The sequence below is a fragment of the Neolamprologus multifasciatus genome, chromosome 18 (assembly GCF_963576455.1).
Source record: "Neolamprologus multifasciatus chromosome 18, fNeoMul1.2, whole genome shotgun sequence".
Classification (NCBI taxonomy): Eukaryota; Metazoa; Chordata; class Actinopteri; order Cichliformes; family Cichlidae; genus Neolamprologus; species Neolamprologus multifasciatus.
In genome coordinates this window covers 2,998,683-3,019,362 of record NC_140456.1, presented here as the reverse complement: position 1 = coordinate 3,019,362, position 20,680 = coordinate 2,998,683, and the positions used below count along the sequence as shown (strand labels likewise).

Below are 20,680 nucleotides of genomic sequence, written 5' to 3'. Positions count from 1 at the left end.
GCGAAGCACATCAACTCCCACAGCTCGTTTATTTATGCACAAAATTACAATATATAAAGAGACGGAGAGATGTTTCAAAGGAGGAACGGATGCCGGACGGTACAGTGGAGGGTGCAGGACCTTAAACCAAGACCGTGATGGTAAAGCTCACACCGTACATGTGAGTCCGCGGCGGCGTCTGGCTGAACAGACTGTGGTGATGATGTCATCTCGAGCTGCTCCACGGACCATGAATAATGAACAACAGCTCTGAGATCAGCCGTGGAGATTTTTTTTTTACTCAGATGAGTCACTAAGCTGAAAGTCCTGAATTTAAATGAAGCTCATTAAGATGACAGACATCCAACAAGAATGACTCAGCCACTAATTAATTTATTAATTATTTATTGGAGATTACAAGAGTAAAACATCTGCCGACGTCGTTGTCAGTTCAGGTCCTGATGCTCATCTTGGTAACTGGGATTCAGACAACATGATGTTTTACTCCGAGTTTAATGGCCATCGTTTACCATCAGGGGGGCAACTGTGGTTCAGGGGGTTGGGAAGCGTATCTGTAACCAGATCCCCGGCATCTCTGTCCTGGTTGTTGTGTCCTTGGGCAAGACACTTTACCCTACTGCCTACTAGTGTTGGGCCGATGGCGCGATATGGCAGCCTCGCTTCTGTCAGTCTGCCCCAGGGCAGCTGTGGCTACAACCGTAGCTGCCTCCACCAGTGTGTGAATGAATAGTGGCATTGCAAAGCGCTTTGGGTGCCTTGAAAAGCGCTATATAATTATTATTATTAACAATCAGTCTGAAAGACACTCGGTGTCCCGGCCAGGGTGCGTCTGTGTTTGTGTGTTTGTGTGCAGCAGGATCCCAGAAATATCTGCTGGAATATAAAAGACCTCCTTAAACAGAATAAGAAAAAGTGCGCTCAAAAAAAAGATAATGATGCTGGGTACTGCATCAGATAACTCACTCTTATCTGGTCTGCCACAAAAAACCCCCAAAAAGCTTCAGTGTGTCCAGAACTCTGCTGCCCGTATTATTACTAAGACTACATCACCCCTATCCTGAAGCACCTCCACTGGCTCAACTCTGCATTCATTTTAAAATACTCCTCTACACATTGAAGGCTATTCATCTCCCCACCATATCTCTCTGACTTGGTACAGATCTCCATCCCATCCCGGTGCCTCAGATCCTCCTCTTCTCTTCTTCTTTCTGTTCCTTCATTTCGTCTTATTACCACGGGGGCTTTTAGTTGCTCCGCCCCTCGACTGCAGAGATGGGCAGTAATGCGTTTCTTGTAACGTGTTACTGTAATCTGATTACTTTTTTCAAGTAACGAGTAAAGTAAGGGATTACTATTGCAAAAACGGTAATTAGATTACCGTTACTTTCCCGTAGGAACGCTGCGTTACTGCGTTACTAAAACAGTGATGTTTTTGCGAGAATGTCTCATGACAGTGACGTAAGCGAGTGCGACGTTCGTGACAACAGCTGTGTGCAGATCAACAATGGATCATATATCGAGTGCAGAGAGAGTATGAGCGTGCAGCGTTTAAAGCGTGGAAGTACTGACCTTACTTTGAGTTTGATTCCATAAAAAGTGACAAAAACATTAGTGTCCGTTGTGCGTGGGAAGAAAACTTCTTTTTACAGCAAAAAAACCCCTAAACTTCCAAACAAGCACCGAGTAGCTACGACGTAATGGGAAACTCACAGAGAAACTCGTGGATTCTTCCACTGACCGCTGCACACCTGCACCAGGGTAACCCTCCGCCTACCCCACTCCTGCTTTACAGGTGAAAATAGAGCAACAGGACCGCTAGTCTTTGACTTTATTTATTTTCTGCTGTGTTTTACTTGCATCTATTTGAAAGACTGAGTGTAAACACACAAAATATTTTATTTTATGTGCTGGAATGTGCAGAAAATAGGTTTAAATGTTAAACTAATTTCTTCCAGTCAGAGAATGTCGCAGATAATTAAATTTTTGCTTGATGCATAAAGTTAAAAGATTAAAACTAATAAAACAAGTTTTAAAAAGAGACTTTTCCATTTGATTACATTTTGTATGATGATTATGTAGAAAAAGTAGAATTGGGCTGAAAGATCTATCACTTTATTACCTATTCAGGTTGTAAATCGTGTTTTTAAAAAGTAACTAAGTAACTAAGTAATTAATTACTTTTGAAAATAAGTAATCAGTAAAGTAACGGAATTACGTTTTTGGGGAAGTAATCAGTAATTAGTTACTGATTACTTTTTTCAAGTAACTTGACCAACACTGCTCGACTGTAGAATTCCTTCCCCCCTGACCTCAGAAACATCACTTCCTTCCGCCTTTTTAAGTCCACCCTCAAAACCCACCTGTTCAATACAGGCTACTCTGTATAACTGCTTCATGCTCTTAAACTTTGTTTTATTATTGTGTTCATTTCCTGTTTTTATGCTTCTCTTATTTGCTCTGTAAAGTGTCCTTGAGTTCTTTGAAAGGCGCTTCTAAATAAAATGTATTATTATTATTATTATTACTGTGATAGCCGTGTTTGGACTTGGATAGAAAGACGCTTGAAGAGAAAACGGTGAGCAATGAGTTCTCTGTGGGTTCACGTTTCAAGTTATTGTGATGTTTCACATTTTGCAGTACGTCAGGCATTCAGCTCGTTACGTGCACCAACCAAGCCAACACGCAGGAACCACAGGCCGCATGTAACTTCACGCTGTCGATCCTCAGTATTAGCATTTTGGTGTATCCATGTATCCATCTGAGGTTATACTTGATGCTGCTTCAATAGCACGACTGAGATGATTTCCAAACTCAGACGTTAGTAGAATATATTCAAATCCAGGTGTTTGGAAATGAAGTAAAAACGATTAATCGAGACACAAATACTCACATTTAAAGAAAAAAACAATGCAAGAAAGGACAGATGGTGTGTGTGTGTGTGACGACTCAGCAGGGACAATATTAAAAAACTGCAGGACACTAAATATTTGATGTTTGGCACGGAGGTTTTCTTTGCTCTGTAGCCTGGATCCTCGCAGTTACACAAAGGCAGAAAAGAACAGTTTTGCCTTTCCTCACCTTGAGGAAAGTTTGAGTCCGCGCATGAATCATACATAAAAAATGAGCTTTTATTATAAGACATCAGAAGAAGCCGGGAGTTCTGACTGATCGCACGTTTTTATCTCCACCTCGTCCTCATTAAAAAAATGATTTGTGCTGAATATTTAACTGCCATTCGTCACAGGCCTTTTCTCTGCATAGTACAAAGTTTTATAAGTCATCTGTTTGACGGTCAGAGGGATGTGAACCTCTAACCCTGCTGCTGTAATGCCTCTCCCGCCTCTATGAACATTTTCCCTTTACCTGCAGAAACATTTCCTCTTTTCTCTTTTCAGACTCCAGCCGCCCGCTGTGAAGGTCATTTACCACCTCATTTGTCAAACCACTGCAGTAACCGCACGTCAGCGCGTACAATCTCCTTCCCGCATTATGATTTATTCCACATTCTTTATTTGTGTTTGGTGAAACTGTGTTGCTGTTTGAGTAGCATGACTAATAACCTTATTAATTCCTCTGGCAGGCTGATTTCTGGTCCATTTCACCCACAGAGGACAAGGTCTCAGAGGGCCTCTCCACCACAAGTTCTGAACCTGTCTTAACAAGTTTCAGGGTAGAAAAATACGAGTTACTTACCAACGAGGGGCAGAACATAATGACGTGTTTGTCGACACCGCTGACGAACAAATCCTTTACCGGGAACAATTTTAAAGTGTCCAGGTGGTGAGTCTTGGAGTGCATTCACTCACAGTAATTTCCTACTACAAGCCTCATTAACCCTTTAAAGACAAGTGAGATTTTTTTCTCCCCAAAAAGAAAAACAAAATTGCAAAAAATGCCTGAAGTAACAATGTGATACAAATTTAAGCATCCAGGAATCGAACCACTGAACCTTCGATTCATAGATGACCTGTTCTACCTCGCGTTGGTCTCCGTAGTTATTTTAAGTGTTCATAAAAACTGTATATAGAGAAAATTCTAGCATTACTTGTATGTTACTTGGTGTTATTAAACAGGCTGTTGGTGATTCGCAGGAATACGCTGAATAGACAGAGGTTATAATATGTCATCTCATTGTTTTGTGTCCTGGGAACGAAGACAGACGCGTCTTCTGGCCTTAACGACTTCAGACCAGTTGGCTTAATCTTGCATATCATGAAGGTACTGGAGAGACTGGTCTCACCAGGCTTAGTTGAGATGCTCTAGAGGTTGGTGATGTCACTATTTACCTGCTGCAGAGTGCTGGCTCTCACTTCGATCATATCGGTGGCTTTGTCATGCTCAGGATTTAATTTTTCCAGTGCCCGTCTTATCATCCAACCACTGCTGCAGAGACAGAAGCTGTTCAGGGTGAGTGGCACCACCTAAAGCCCCAAAAATACCTTCAAAAGTAATAGTATTTATGTACTTGTGCACAGTTTTCAACATCACTGGCAGGAAGGATTTTCACCTTGACTCAGTTTCTCTCACTCCTTCATGATGGTGACTACATGATGCTATCATTTGCTAAATTCCTGCTTCTTGTAGGTAAAGACCAATCATCCTCCTCCTCTCTGACAGTGCTGTATAATTATAACCCCGGAGACTGAACACTAGGGATGGGTACCGGTATCCGGTGCCATGATGGCACCGGTTCTGACATAAACGGTAGTAACCAGACCGAAAAGCAGCGCACATTTCGGTGCTTTTTTTTCCTGAGCTGTGATGACTTTAGATTCTAGCCAATCATTTTACGTTTCCGAGGATAGTAGGCGGGTCCAGGTACGTACGTTCTTTTAGAGCAGAGCTACAGATTAAAAATGCCCAAGGTGAAGCGGTCAAAGTCTGGCTGTACTTCACAGCAAAAGATGCAAACTCAGCAGCTGCAACAAGTGCTTTAAGCTGATACTGTGATGCTGTCAAAGGAGGTAACACCTCGAATCTGATGAAACACCTGGCGACGCATAGCGTTTTTTTAAAAAAGCCGAGAAATGCGCCGTATTTGATAGCTTGCTGCGAGACCTCACACCGAGCACATCTACTGCGGGTGTGGTGCCTGTTATCGACCCGGAGTTAGCAACATCCCCCAAAAACCCGAAGAGGAGAGTCCTGGCCCCTAGCCCTGCCAGTGTAGCAGAAATGATGATGATGATGATGCAGCAGCAGCCGTTCTTCTCTGCGTGAGTAGCTTAATGTTGTTCGTGTGTAATTTACGTTGAGTAAGCTAACCAGGTTATTACATTAATGCATGTAAGGTGAACTAGCAAACACCATCATAGTTACATGCGGCTGTCTTCTTGTTTGATGGCAGATACTCCCTTCACCCTGGACAAAAAGGCTAAAATGACCAAGAAAAAGTGGGAAACAGCTAAACATGAGAGGTTTTTGGACAAAATTTGTGTTTTTTCCATTCTTTAAGCTGCTTCCAGCCAAGAGTGATACCATATATGCCCCATAGCTGCAGAAAAGGCTAACATTGTTATCTTTTTACAAAAAACAGCTGAACATGAGAGGTTTTTGGACCAATTTTGTGTTCTCCATTCTTTTAGCACCGGTTTGGAGCACCGTTTCAAAAGTACCGGTTTGGTACTGGTATCGGATAAAACCCAAACGATACCCAACAAAAAGTCCAAAGATTAAAAACTTAAAGACGTTGGAAGATGTGCATGTCTTTAATTTATTTCCAGAGTCCCCTGCATCCCTCCAATGACTGTCAGTCAGAGTTGGGTAACCCTAGTAAACCAATGGGGTCAGAGCCGACCCCATTGGTTTACTAGGGAAACCATGGGGTCAAATTTGACCCCATGGGTTCTCCAGGGTTAATCAGGTAGTTTGTGTCGTCTAAAACGACCGACACCTCAAAGAAGGTGGTTTACAGTATTTTCACTGCACTGGCTTTGGAAGAACTGGTGTTGTGCAGCGCTACAGTTCTGTTTGCAGTGTGCGTCAGACTAGAAAATGTGTAGCTTTTGCCTCGTGTCAAGCTGGCACTCTGCCTGCACAGCACAAAATGAAGAACATCAGCACAATGCTCTGTAGCTGTTTTAATTGTTTACCATCTTTCTATGCTGTGGGCGCTCGAAACTTTAGGGGAAATTCATGGCACTGCTTATGGTCTAAAATTTAAGTATATGGGTCCTAAGTGCTGTAGTCGGTATAAGTTGCACAAAAGATCCTTATAATTCCCATCCAGACACATTGTTGCTTTATGATTCATTATTAAGACTTATTTTCCTGTCAGTAAATGTCACTTCTTGCTTTTCCAAACCTCTTCAGCTCAATCGCTCTAATTCATGTCTGATTGTGATGGCCATCTGCCAACAGTTAATGCAGCGCTGAAGAAGGGAGCAGGTGGAAGCAGAGTGTTAAAGCTCGGTTGCCCTTCTAGTTAAACAAAGGTTAATAATTAGACAGAAATGCTCTTCTCTGCACTCTCAATCACTGCTGTGAACTCAACAGGGTTCAAAACTGGAGCTCTGCAAAAGATAAAAACAGACCAAAAAACAAACTTTCATTAAGCCAAATAATAATAAGACGGCTGGACACTCAGTCTGGACGAGACTCCTCATTCCCCACTGGATTACCGCTCATCAGTGGATGGAACTAAAGGAAGCAGAAAAAGAATAGAGGTCTTGTTTTTTCGTCTCTGTGCGGCACTGACGGAGTTTGAATCTGGGCCAAACATGATCCAGGGATAAGACTCCTTGTTATCCTCACAGGGAAACTTGGGTTTGTAGGAAATGTTGAAAGTAGTAAGCAGCTGCGGATGTCACATCCAGGCAAACTTCAGCTGATTGGATCAGACAGACAATCAGCCGAAATGATGCAGTGCAAGGAACCTGAATTTAATTCCTCTTTGTAATGATGTTAGCTCTTTCCAGAGCTCGGAAACAAGCATGCTAATCATAGAGTCGGTGGGTTGGACTACAAACTGCTGACGTTACGGAGCGCTGTCACAGTCACACATGTGGACAGTTTAGATACAGTCAGCTGTTTAGCCAGTGTAAAAATGAGGTTTCAGAACTGCTAGATGCGAGATATTACAAACCTGTGTCCAAAAAGATTGTGTAAAATACCCAAATAAAGTTATTTGTCATCTGTATGTTTATATCATCACAGACAGGATGAAAGGTGGATGTAGTTTCCATGATATCATCCACTGGTTTCTGAAGTCTCGCTCTGAAGCCTCAAGATGAACGTTTACATCATTGGCGTGTCGGGGATTTGAAAGTGGGGCAGATCTGACAGTGGAACGGCACACGCAGTGAGCATGTCCTGGATAATTCTGCTGCCTTTCACATAGAATAAGTAAACTGTATGGACTTAATGCTTATTCAGTATGACCTGAAATGAGTGCCCGAGTCCATAAAGTCAACAAGGAAGTCCTTAGAGAGGTCAGAGCAAAGGGTTGTTTTCCCATAGACTTCAGTAAAACTGAAACTTTCTGTGACCACATGTATCGCCCCCCCGGTGGCCTTTAAAAAGAAACCACTTGAGGTTGGCTTTGCTTTTCTGACCTGGAAGCTCTGCTCAGTTTCGATGCTGTGTTGTTTCGATGTTTCCCACTCTTTGAAGTTGGATTTTAGCTGCTCGGCTGCCTCTTTTTGAACTTTTTAAAAGTTTTGTACCAGAAAGTTGGGATGTGAGTGATTAACTGTAGACTCGGTTTAGTGAGTAGGATGAGCAATGCTCTCAGAGCCAGATAGAGAGAGTTCGACATGCCTCTGTGATATATGGCTGTTTTAAAAAAAATCTTTTTGGACATTTTTACTGTTTTCTTGATAAATAATATTTTGTTTATTTCATTTTGTTCTGATTATGTTTAAACTTGGACTGCGCCTGCAAAGCCTCCAAGCAATCCATCACAATTCGGACTGGACAAGTGGTTAAGAGGATGGATGGATGGATGGATGGATGGATGGTTGAACAGACGGACGGACGGATGGATGGATGATGCACGAACGGACAGACAGACGGATGTATTATGAATGGATGGATGGATGGATGGACGAATGGATGGATGGTTGGACAGACGGACAGATGGATGGATGAATGATGGATGGATGGATGGATGATGGACGAACGGACAGACGGACGGATGGATGGATGAATGGATGGATGGACGGATGGATGGATGAATGGATGGATGGATGGATGATGGACGAACGGACAGACGGACAGATGGATGGATGAATGGATGGATGGATGGATGATGGACGAACGGACAGACGGACGGATGGATGGATGAATGGATGGATGGATGATGGACGAACGGACAGACGGACGGATGGATGGATGAATGGATGGACGGACGGATGGATGGATGAATGGATGGATGGATGGATGGATGGACGAATGGATGGATGGTTGGACAGACGGACAGATGGATGGATGAATGATGGATGGATGGATGGATGGATGGATGATGGACGAACGGACAGACGGACGGATGGATGGATGGATGGATGAATGGATGGATGGACGGATGGATGGATGGATGGATGGATGATGGACGAACGGACAGACGGACAGATGGATGGATGAATGGATGGACGGACGGATGGATGGATGAATGGATGGATGGATGGATGGATGGACGAATGGATGGATGGTTGGACAGACGGACAGATGGATGGATGAATGATGGATGGATGGATGGATGGATGGATGATGGACGAACGGACAGACGGACGGACGGATGGATGGATGAATGGATGGATGGACGGATGGATGGATGAATGGATGGATGGATGGATGATGGACGAACGGACAGACGGACGGATGGATGGATGAATGGATGGATGGACGGATGGATGGATGGATGGATGGATGATGGACGAACGGACAGATGGATGGATGAATGGATGAATGGATGGATGGATGGATGATGGACGAACGGACAGACGGACGGATGGATGGATGAATGGATGGATGGACGGATGGATGGATGGATGGATGGATGGATGATGGACAAACGGACAGACGGACAGATGGATGGATGAATGGATGAATGGATGGATGGATGATGGACGAACGGACAGACGGACGGATGGATGGATGAATGGATGGATGGACGGATGGATGGATGAATGGATGGATGGACGGATGGATGGATGAATGGATGGATGGATGGATGATGGACGAACGGATAGACGGACGGATGGATGGATGAATGGATGGACGGACAGACGGATGATGGATGGATGGATGGATGGACGGACGGATGATGGATGGAGGGACAGACGGATGGATGAACTGCCAGAAATGTATTTGAGTACCAGTAAAAGATTATTTTTGCAGTTATTTGAATGATGTATATGTAAAACCCTGAACTGAACCAAATATATAATGAATGGGCCCTTACTGTCAAAAATTCAGTTCATGTCAATTTAAATTTTATTTATATAGTGATAATCACAACAGCAGTTGCTTCAAGGCTCTTTGTATTATTGTACCGTCTTGACTTTATAATATAAAGAAAGCAGAGAAAACCTCAACAATCAGATTACCCTACGGAGCAAGTGCTTTGGCAACTGTGGGAAAGAAAAACTCTCTTTTAAAAGAAAGAAACCTCCAGCATAATCATGTGAAGACATCTGCTACAACCGATTGGGGTGATGGGAGGAAAACAGGACGGAGACATGCTGTGGAAAGCCTTTAAATCAATACCACTGGAAAAAGTGTTTTCTTAGGTAGGTGCATAATATATTTGAGTATAAAGAAAATTTTCTAACACAAGAGGATTCCTGGGCATCGCCCTGATCCCAGCTCTGGACTGTTTTCTTGCGTGCGGGATGCAGAATCCTTGAATGTGGAGCAGATACTCACACAGCTCCAGCTTATCTGACAGATCAGAGGGAGGCTGGGGACTGAGAGAGACTGCAGAAGTGTTGTCATCTCACGTACATACTCACTCCATGCCTCCTCCTCCTCCACTTACCTCCACTTCATATACCACCACCAATGTGCTGCACCGCCATCAGCATGTGGCAGGTGTTGTACAAGAGCTACAGTGCGTGCTTGAGTGTGTGCACGTGCTCACGGGCATGCATACATGCCGGTGGCTGCATATGTATATGACTTCATTGGACGTGTGCTCACAGATATGAGGATGTAAACACATACTGAAGTTACACACGAGTCCCCCCGGCAGCAGTGAGGAATATATTTGCTTACAGAGAACAAAGAACAGCCACAGCATGATGTGAAGGAACGCACCAATAAGAATTGTGCACGTTGAGAAAATGATTGTACATCTTTTTGTGTTGCGGTTAAAAAAAGAACCTAATGCCTAAACTGCACTTTCTCACACGGCTGCTTTCAGTTCATCCTTATAGAAAACCTGTTTGCAATGCTGTTCAGTTCATTCCATCATTTTCTTACCTCAGCTTTTTCTCCTGCTTCTCCTCTTTAAGAACGGCTTCTTGACTGCCATCCTTCCACTGAGACCATTTCTGATGAGGCTTCAGTGAACAGTAGGCTCTGTGTCAGCTCTTTGCTGGTTTTTTCCTATTTCATAAGGACATGACTTTCAGACACTGTTCACCTGCTGTGTTTTTTAGGCCTGCCAGTTTCCTGTCCAGTTATGTCAGTGTGTTGAGGTGAACCATGATTTAAAAAGCAGCCAGTGTCCTACAAAAACTCTGAAAGACCTTTAGAAAGCCTGAAGAACTGTTGCTCAAGTCTGGCCCAGTGGACACAAAATATAAAGAAACTGGAGGTGGCTCAAGATTTGTGTTGTTATCGTTCTTATATTATGACCTAAAAAGGTGAAATTAATTAAATATTTAGAGTGCATCCTGGTCCGGTGGCATTTAAAACAGTTAGGGAGTCTTCACCAATTCCAGGATCATAAAAATAGGAGAAAGGAGTGGGAACAGTCTCATGGATGACGACAACCTCCAACACTTCTCAGCACTTCTCTCCCGATGAATTTGATGCTTTCGGTATAGTACAGACAGCAGCTGTGCAACGCGCTGCCTGCAATCTCCTTCCACAAGGGCTTAAAACAGCCTTCGTTAATAAAATCCTATTATGGAAAATAACAGATGCTCTATTGTTAAGCAGTAAACCATCCACCACGACCTTGACCAAGGAAGAAGTGAGACTTACATGTAGCTCAGCGTTGTGTTATTACTGAGTATTCTCCAGCTGAGACGGAGAATACTTAGTAATGTGGATACAAACGTGTGTGTGTGTGTGATCTGGAGAAACACTCTCCCTCCTGGGTAGCACATCTTTATCTTAGCACTTCACCTACAGGTTTATGGATGCAGTTGCTAAGGCCTCAGTCGCACAGGCCTAGAGACCAGTTAGCATCCATCCAGCAACCACTCCTCGCTGAAGAAAAATCTGAACAGTTGTAAGTTCTGCTGCTTGTGTTAAACTGGTCACACTAAAAAATCTCCTTGCAGCTGTTTTGGTCGTGAGCAGTTTTCTGCAGATCGCCATCAATTTGCACATTTGGGGCAAAGTTGTCTGCAAACACTTCGAATTATTTGGCAAGTCGTAGTAAAACTTGAAAAAGTGAGATATAGTTAGAAAACAGAGGGTGGCTGCCTTCAAAGTAAAAGTTCTGTCCGCTGAAAACAGTTGGTTACAGCAGCGGTCCCCAACCCCGGGCCTCGGCCCGGTACCGGTCCGTGAGTCGTTTGGTACCGGGCCGCGAGAGTTGAGGCTCAGGTGTGAAATGTATAGTTTTCAGGGTTTTTATCGGTTTTCAGCGTTATTTTGTTATCGTTTTTATCGTTTACTCGGTTTTCCTGGGTCTTTTCACGTGTGTTATGAATAAATCTTCTTTTTTTCGGTACCAGTTTTATTTTGTTGTATTTATCCGCGACACCTTAAAGGCCGGTCCATGAAAATATTGTCGGGCATAAACCGGTCCGTGGCGCCAAAAAGGTTGGGGACTTTTATTCTGAAGGTGAATATTCTCCATTTTTGGTTTGCATCGCTGTTTTTTAAGTTTCTCTACAGCTCAGGCAGCTCAGAGCTAAAATCAGTCCACATGGATTGGCATGAGTTCTTGTGCAGGTATGGTCGTGACTAAAACACTCCTATTTGATTTTTCCCTGAGGCCATGTGCTGGGCTAATTCTGACCTGCCGCTGGTGTGTTTAAAGAGTTTTTACCAAATGATTTTGAAGCGCAGGACCTTGTAGAGCTGTGTCGTGATTGGCTGATTACACTGACTCCTGCTGAGTCAAAGTTTTCCACATCGACTGCAGCCAAAGTGCAATTAGATTTAAGTAAAGTGGACAAACCAAATCAAATTTCAGGAAAGCTTTTAATAAACATCTTGGCTCACAGATGAATGAACATACGGGAAAAGTTGACTTTGATGCACTCTCTGGAGACGTGAAGCCACTCTGTTATGAATAATTCATTCAGTGTTGTCTACAGTCGCAGTTTGTGACAATATGAAAAATCAGAAAAGAAAAAAATACTGATTCTCTCTTTCAAAACCTCGCACAGTCACATCAGTCCAAGGCCAAGCTGACAGAGTGGCATTAAGCCTATAAATACATACATGATACATTTGTTTCAATCACATTCCACCAGTGTCCACACAGGAAGTAGAGGTGGGAATCACCATACAACGCACGATACGATATTATTGCAATTTTTAAAAATATTTTGCGATATTCAGATTCTGTACATAAAGGTAAACTTTATCAATATTCATTTTCTCTAATATCAAAGTCTCACACTCAGTCTTTCTCTCATTTCAGTTTTATTGTTGACAAACTGAACGGTTTGTATTACAGTCTAGTCCAACTTAACTGAATCAACCATCTGGTACAATTATAGCTATTCTGAACTATGCAGTTTATGAAAACTATGCAGCCCCTTCAGCAACTGAAGAATTTGAAAGTAAATTAAAACAAAATATAATTTTACATTAAATAAAAAAGTTTTAAACTTAATTAAAATAAAACATGTCTTAAATTAAAATAAGTAAACTGTCATGTTTATTGCTGCCAAAAAAAAAGTTAAACACATTTGGACAGTGAAGGAATGTCAGGATTCAGAAAAAGGATCAACATGCTCTGAAGTCAGAGCACAAAAATCTTTTTTGTAACAAAATATCGATTTCTGCTGTCCCTGTATCGATACATTATTAGCAAACAAAATATCACGATGCTACACAGTATCGATTTTTCCCTAACCCCTAACAGGAAGTGACTGGGAGCAAAGCAGAAACCAGACACCAGAAAGAGTCGGTGGTATCAGGTTCAATCACTGAAATGAGTACCAATGAAAACGAATGGATACATTGACTGAATATTAGTGACAGCAGGTAATTCGCTTCCTGTAAACACAGTCTGACTCACTGCATTATGTATTGAACCGTGAATCGTCTTGAGAAATGAAATCAATATTGTAATATTGATAAAAGTTTTACTCTATTCGCCTCCACTGTGTATATGTGTCGAGTTAAAACATGAATACGAGTACTAGTACTAACGATAAAGGAAACGTTGAAGTCTAGTCTAAACTCTGGAGACCATGTCTGTCCCGTGAACCCTAACTGACATTTAAGACTCTGGGACTCTGTAAGGTCTCTCAGATATGATGGGGCCTCATCATCTAGAACTAAACACAGTCAGCGGTAAGGTATAAAAAGAAAAGATAAACTCGTTTGGACACGTTCTTCGACTAGAGCAGCTCTTTATTGCTGAAATCCCTCTGTGAAGAACTAGAGAAGCTTGCACAGACAGATACTTTCTAGAGAGATGAAAAGAAAAATCAATTCCCCCACAAACATGCCCTCATTTTACATCACCACCAAACCTCTGCCGTGTCTTCGCTCAGCAGGATGCAACTTCGGAAGCCTGAGCTGCATGAAATAATGTCCCCAGTAATCCTTGCACTAGTCTGAAAAAAAATGCATTACCTAATAGTAAAGGAAGTCTCGAAACAAGTTTATAAGCCGTGAAAACACACAGAAATCAGCCTCACATGTTCCAGGTGATAAACACGTTTAATCCTGTGAACCGGAGAGGAGAACTCGCTGAGATGTCCGGATGTCACAGAGTCACGGCCAGCTCTGGAAGTGATCATATTTGAGGGTGGCGCAGCGGTTTGAGCCTGCTTCAAATAACCAAGTTTGCTGGCATCACATCTGAAAGGCCGCCTGAGGGGATGAGTCATCCAGAGATGGCTTTTTTTTTTCTCATCCTCCTCCCTCGCTTCTCATTCCTCTTCTCATTCCTTGTAATCTGCTGCGCTCGGCTCGTCGTCATTCGGCTTCCGGCTTACGTTGCTTGGCTTTGTGTTGGCCAATCAGAAAGGGCCGATCGATAATCAAACACTGTTTTTACGCTAAGACAGTCGCGGTGCTGATGTTCGAGAAGCCGAGATGGAAATTGGTAATTGCGATTGTGATGTCTGCCACAGCCATTGGGATCGTTTACATCGTCTCTTCACGCTGAAGCACAGCTGTAGAGCAATTTGTCTTAATTAGTTTCTCTTCTCAGATTGATTCTTCTTTTGTTTCCTTTGATTGGATATCTCAAACATCCTCATTTGATCGTTCAGACGATGGTTACTGTTTGAGTCGAGGAAGAAATCACTTCTTCCTGTTGCATTTCTTGAAAAAATGAGACATGAAAGTGTCTTTTTTCTTCTTTTTGGACGGGAACGTCTCAGATCAGACATGCTCGGCCTTGTGAAACAGGTTTCGGTGAGAAAACAAGAACCCATCTATGCACCTGGCTGAAATGTTTATTTCCTGGTTTCTCATTGAACTGTGAAAAGCAAAAAGCTGTTTTTGATTAACTCCGATTTCGACTGTGCGTGGCAGAGCGGTAAAAATCCGAGTTTCCAGAGAGAGAGAGCACATCCTGTACTGCGTTTAGATCAGGCGCACGGCAGCAGAATCACTGAAAGAAAATAGTACAGTGTCAGTCTGCACATCACATTATGGAGCGAGAAACTCTGCATCATAGCAGGAAATGAAGCATATGGAAACATGCATGTCTAGTAGATATAACTTTAGGGTTATCTCTAAATCTAAGGTTAAACCTTAGATCTAACTGATGCATTTCCAGGATTATTAAAATCTCCTGTGTTTTTTCTTGCGTACACACAGGATGCAATCAAACATAATACTGTTTAAACATCAGAGAGCATCATTCAGTCAGGCGTGCTGCTGTTACCTCATATTTCAAATTCATTTACTACTGTTGGCCTTCGAGAGAGTCAGTAAATATCTGAAAATGATGTATTGCCTTTGTAATATGTTTCACAGCATCACGCGCCGCAGAGTGTAACTGATTCCTGCAGTGAACGGTGCTTTGAATAGGACTCCTCTCGTCACGTGAGCGTGGCTGCTCCGCTGATGATGCCCGGCACACGACGTCTCACTGCAGGTCTGCAGTTTAGCAAGTTGAAATAAGATGTTTCAGATTTCACCTCTGTGAGACATTCGGATGCAGATGATCAGGTCTTTAGAACAGCTTTGGACAGCTTTTCATTTTTCTTCGGTTTTACTGGAGATGTTGTTTAAAATGTTTAGTGGAGGGAGACGTTTTATTCCCGCCATGAATGAAAATCTATTTTTAGCACTGGCAAGAACAACCAGAAAGAACTGGAATGTTTTCATTCCCAGGTACTTCCCCTCATAATTCCTAATCCTGAATTATGTTGTAAATAACAATTAGTAACTAATTAACTAACTGGCAGAGACATTGTTAGAGCTTAATTATCGACTGTGCAGGGCTTATTCCTGACTGAATATCGAAGCTTTGCTGACTGTTTGTGTGCTCGTTAGTGACTCACTGCACTGCTTCATTATTTTAATGATCGACTTCATTACAACATAGACATACTTTGAAGCAGTACGTATAGATGGTTTGGTCACACAGAGGGAAGATGTACAATAATATGATGAATTTTTAAAAATACATTTTATTTTATTTCCCTTAAACAATAATTAGACATAACTAGACTAATTAGACACAGACAGTGTTGGAAGGTTACTTTTAAAATGTATTCCATTACAGATTACAGAATACATGCCCCAAAATGTATTCTGTAACGTATTCTGTTACGTTACTCAATGAGAGTAACGTATTCTGAATACTTTGGATTACTTAATATATTATCATGCTGTTTACAACTACATGAATGTACTATTGCTGTGATTTATTACTGTTACTGAAGGTCCGCGGCTCCGAACCGTAGTAAAGGGACCTCTGGCTAATACGGTGGGTTCTGTGTCGGCTCGTAGCTGAAAACTAGCTTTACTTTGTTGTCTGGGTCAACTTTGCTAGCAGAGACAGAGAGAGGCGTTGAAAGGCTGCTCCAACAGAACTTATTGTTTCAGAGGAAAACACGAACACGGTGTACAGTCGAGTCTTAATAGCTTACTTACAACTGGGCTCGTCAGGCTCTCTTCTTGGCTGCAGTGGTTATTATTATATTTACATGCTTCCAGCTCCCGTTTCTGCTTGATGACAGCTCGTACTTTTCCTTTTTCTCCCTCCCTCGCTCACAGACACATAACGTGTATGGCAGTCCATTCTCCCTGCAGCACGGACTACACTGCCTATGATGCTACATTCTTTAGAGCTATACCTGTAGCATTCTGCCTATTAGCTTAGCACAACAACAACAAAAAGGCCTCTCTCACCCAGGAAACACGCAGAGAGAGCGTCGCCCTGTAACCATGGCAACCGCAACGCTGCCACCTGGAACAACAGAACGTAGCTGTCGAACAAAACCCAAACAGTCCTGACCCGCCACAATATGAAACAGGGAAGTACCGCCGTGTAATCCATTTATTTCAACAAAGTAACTGTATTCTAAATACCACCTTTTTAAACGGTAACTGTAACGGAATACAGTTACTCATATTTTGTATTTTAAATACGTAACGGCGGTACATGTATTCCGTTACTCCCCAACGCTGGACACAGATAATTAAAAAAATAGATAAATCACATGTATTACAGACAAGTCAAGCAAGTAAGAGTCGTTTGATTCTGGGTAAACTTTCTTTATTTCAACGTTTGAAATCCTCGTTGACCTCTGAGGATCATCCTGTTTGGCTGACATTCCTATTGATAAACCATTGCTTTCCTTTCAGGTTTGCACCTAAAAATCCAGTGATGTGCTGAGATTTTACATATTTTTATGAACATAAAATGAAAATGTTTCCCCAAACTTATCTGATCCAGAACCGAACAGCCAAACAGTCACTCCTGTGTGATTTATTAGCACCAAGCTGCAGCTATTGTATAAGCATGTAGATCAGCACCACTTTTACCTCTGTTTCCCGCGGGTCACTGCTTTTTACAGCCAACACAAATTAACTGGATACCCGGCTCATCAGCTTTAATACCCATTGAAGCCATCGGCGTCCACGCTGCCTGAGGCACTGACTCCTTTGCTGCTGGACCAGTGTGCAATCATTTAATTCAGCACGACTCAGTTTGACTCACATCAAATTTAATCAGGTAGAAATCTGAAAGAGAATGTGATATTATTTTCAAGGAATTCAACTGGAACCAGAAACACAATGTTAGATGAATGTCTACATTTAATTAAAGCCACAATTGTGGTTTAACCTTGACCAACGAGCTTCTTGCTGCCTCGAAACAGCGACAGATGGAAGTCTGAATGTGAACACCTGTAAAGCCCTCCATCCACCCCAACCGTCGGATTTTCACGAGTAGCAACCAGCGATTATCCTTTATTTAAACACAAATGTAGCTGTGAAAGAAAAGCTCTGTAGTGTAGATGTCACACCGTGGAAATTTGTATTTATCTTGTATATTGTTTTTATTCTGATTTTTAGTGTTTATTTATGAGTGTCGTTTTATTTGCATGGTTTTATTCTGTTTCTATTGCATCGTTTTTAGTGTTTTATGTGACATAGTTTTTAATCCACTGTGGACTGGCTACACATGGGACAAATTAGCTGATAGGGACCACCTGCTGAGGCGTGGGTGTGTCCAGAGGTGGCCTATCAGCTGTGTAAAGACCTTTTAAAAGCAGGCTAGCTGAGCGCTGAAGGAGAGAGGTCACAGACTGGAAAGTTGATGGCCAGCGTTGATGGCCAGCGTTGATGGCCAGCGTTGATGGCCAGCGTTGATGGCCAGCGTTGATGGCCAGCGTTGCCCGGCAACCGTAGGAGACAACGTGTGTGATTGGCAGCAGGGCAGAGGTTTACCTCTGCCTGCATTTGTGAGTAGGGTCTCTACTGTTGTTTACTGGGTGCAGCTGGGTTGGGAGAAGGTCGCCATGGCCATGAGCCACGGCCGCTTCTGGGACCATTGTTCTGGCCCCTATTTGTTATTTTACAGGACACCGACGCAAGGGGAGCTGTGGCGGTGGTCGCATGATGGATTCGGGTGCAGAACGCAAGCTGAGCTGGGATATGATGGGCCAGTGGAAGGACGAGAGGATGGGAGGCTCTTCCTTGTCTGCCGAAGATGGGGATGGCGTGGACTCTGCTCTAAAGCCGGAATTCCTGGCCTGCTGATGGACCCATAATGAACATGTGGCGTAATTATAGCAGGGGTTTTTTTTTTTTTTAGTGAATGTAGAAAATGGTAGTTTTATGGGGTTTAGGATTGTTTTATTTAGTTTTACTAGATTGACAACTTTTGACAATTTTATTACGTACATTTTAAGGGTGTTTTTATTTGTGCTCCCTGGCCTAGTAATAAACTGTTTCTGATCAGACCTGCTTCATCTCTGTGCCCTGGGTGTAAATGCCGGCAAAGCCACTTTACTTTGTGCTTTTATTTTGAAGAGTACCTTAGCACTTCCTCTTTTATTGTGTCAGACTTCCTGTTCTGTTCTCAGCAAAACGACACAAACACGTTGCTTCAGAGTGAGTAAAAACTTTTAATTTTTGAAAATACTCATGCAAACTACGTATTTTATTTATCTGTCACATGCTATAACTTTGAAAGTTTACTCAATGTGGTTGAATCGTTTTTTATTGTATATGCATGTCATTTGTTTGTGGTGTGAAAGACTGGCTAAGAGATGTGCATGGAGGAGGTTGGCTAGCTGGTTCAGCATGATTAGCACCCTTGGAAGCAGAAAGAGGTTGGTTTATTGATGCAAATGATTGTTTATGTATTTAAGAGACAGAAATGTTGTCGTTAATTCATTTTATTAAATGCTGTAACATAAATAGTTTAAACTATTGATTTATGTCAATGTCACTATTTGAGTTAATCAAAATCATTTTCTATAGTAAAATGTGAACATTTCTGCACTTTTTACTTAAATGTTTAATAGTATTTGTTTGTGCATCTTTATAGTTTTCACGGTGCCATATTGTCGGTGGTTTAAAGAGGAGAGAATAAAGTTGCATCAGTCGAAGCTCTCTGCGTCACGAGTGGTAATTCCAAGTGGGCAGCTACACTGGGTATCTGACTCGCTTGCTCCCCCTTGTATTTTAAAGAATCTTTCTTTTTAGCAGGACATTTTTGCGCGACTGCTTTAGTGTCCCCCGTGTGTTGCATATATAGTGTATTAGAAAAGTGCTATATAAGAACCAGTCCATTTGCCATTTATAACTGTCTAGGAAGAAAGTTGTATAATATGACTTTGATAAAAGCAGCAACTCTTTCACTTTGGCATCACGATTTTTGCCATGCCTCCGGGCAGTTATTTTGAAATCGGGTACAATGAATCACCAGTTAAATCAAATTTATTTATTCATTTTTAAAAAATGCTGGTTTTACTTTTGATTTGGACCCAAAATATGGTTTAAAAAGCTTTTTCCACCCAAAGCTGTACAACATTATCATTCATGGGTCTACTCAGAGAGGAAATGCATCTCTGCTCTTCTCATCAGAGCAACCGTTAACATAATAATTCATGTTATGGATGCAGTTAGCCAAGACAGCTATAAGCACACTGACCTACATCTCTGCTGCTGTAGCCGCAGGGTGAAATATGACTGCCACCAGCTGACACTGTGAATACTATGATGCTGTCACTGTTCCAACATGAAAACAACAACTGTGATTTTCTCAGTTTGTAATGTTGATTCTGACTATAAATGTTTCCGTGATGTCCTCGATGTCTCTCTAAGTCAAAGCCAACATCAACGCAGTGTCAAAAATGACAGCTTGGACGTTTGTTTAAAGAGCGGTCGAGCATGAGGATTTGTTTATTCATCTGCTCTACCAGAGTAAACCTCCATTCACTGAACTTTCACTCAGTTGTTGTGTCTGTTGGTCTGTTTGGTGTTTGAGGCGACGCAGAACAACCCGGAGTGAAGCTGAATGAGTTTGATTTATGAAGAGCAGAGTTTTGGGGTCTATTCTGTTGATCTGTATTCACTAACATTCAAAATAGATTGATCGCTGATATCATACACTCCTCTCTTATTTATCTCTGGTTCCTTTCCATCCTCTCTTAAAACTGCAATGATAACTCCAATGCTGAAAAAGAATGGTTCAGACCCTACAAATTTAAATAATTTCAGGGCAATTTCAGCCAAAATTCTGGAAAAGATAGTGGCTGCACAGGTTCATGGACACCTCACTGGAAACAACTTGTACGAACAGTTTCAGTCTGGCTTTCATTCATTTCATAGAACAGAAACAGCTCTAATAAAAATCACAAATGATCTTCTGCTTGCAGCTGACTCTGGACTCGTTACCATCCTCATT

At 42.2% G+C, this 20,680-nt stretch overlaps 2 long non-coding RNA genes across 2 annotated transcripts in view; one reads left to right on the top strand and one right to left on the bottom strand.

Moving 5' to 3' along the window:
• The window catches only part of LOC146496999 (uncharacterized), a 434,085-nt gene that overhangs the window by 287,914 nt on the left and 125,491 nt on the right, over window positions 1-20,680 (bottom strand). The gene's annotated exons all lie outside the window — the stretch shown is intronic.
• LOC146497001 (uncharacterized) lies at window positions 18,625-20,330 on the top strand. The gene is made up of 3 exons (XR_014870957.1): window positions 18,625-18,879; window positions 19,026-19,100; window positions 19,319-20,330. It is a non-coding gene; the product is annotated as an uncharacterized LOC146497001 (long non-coding RNA).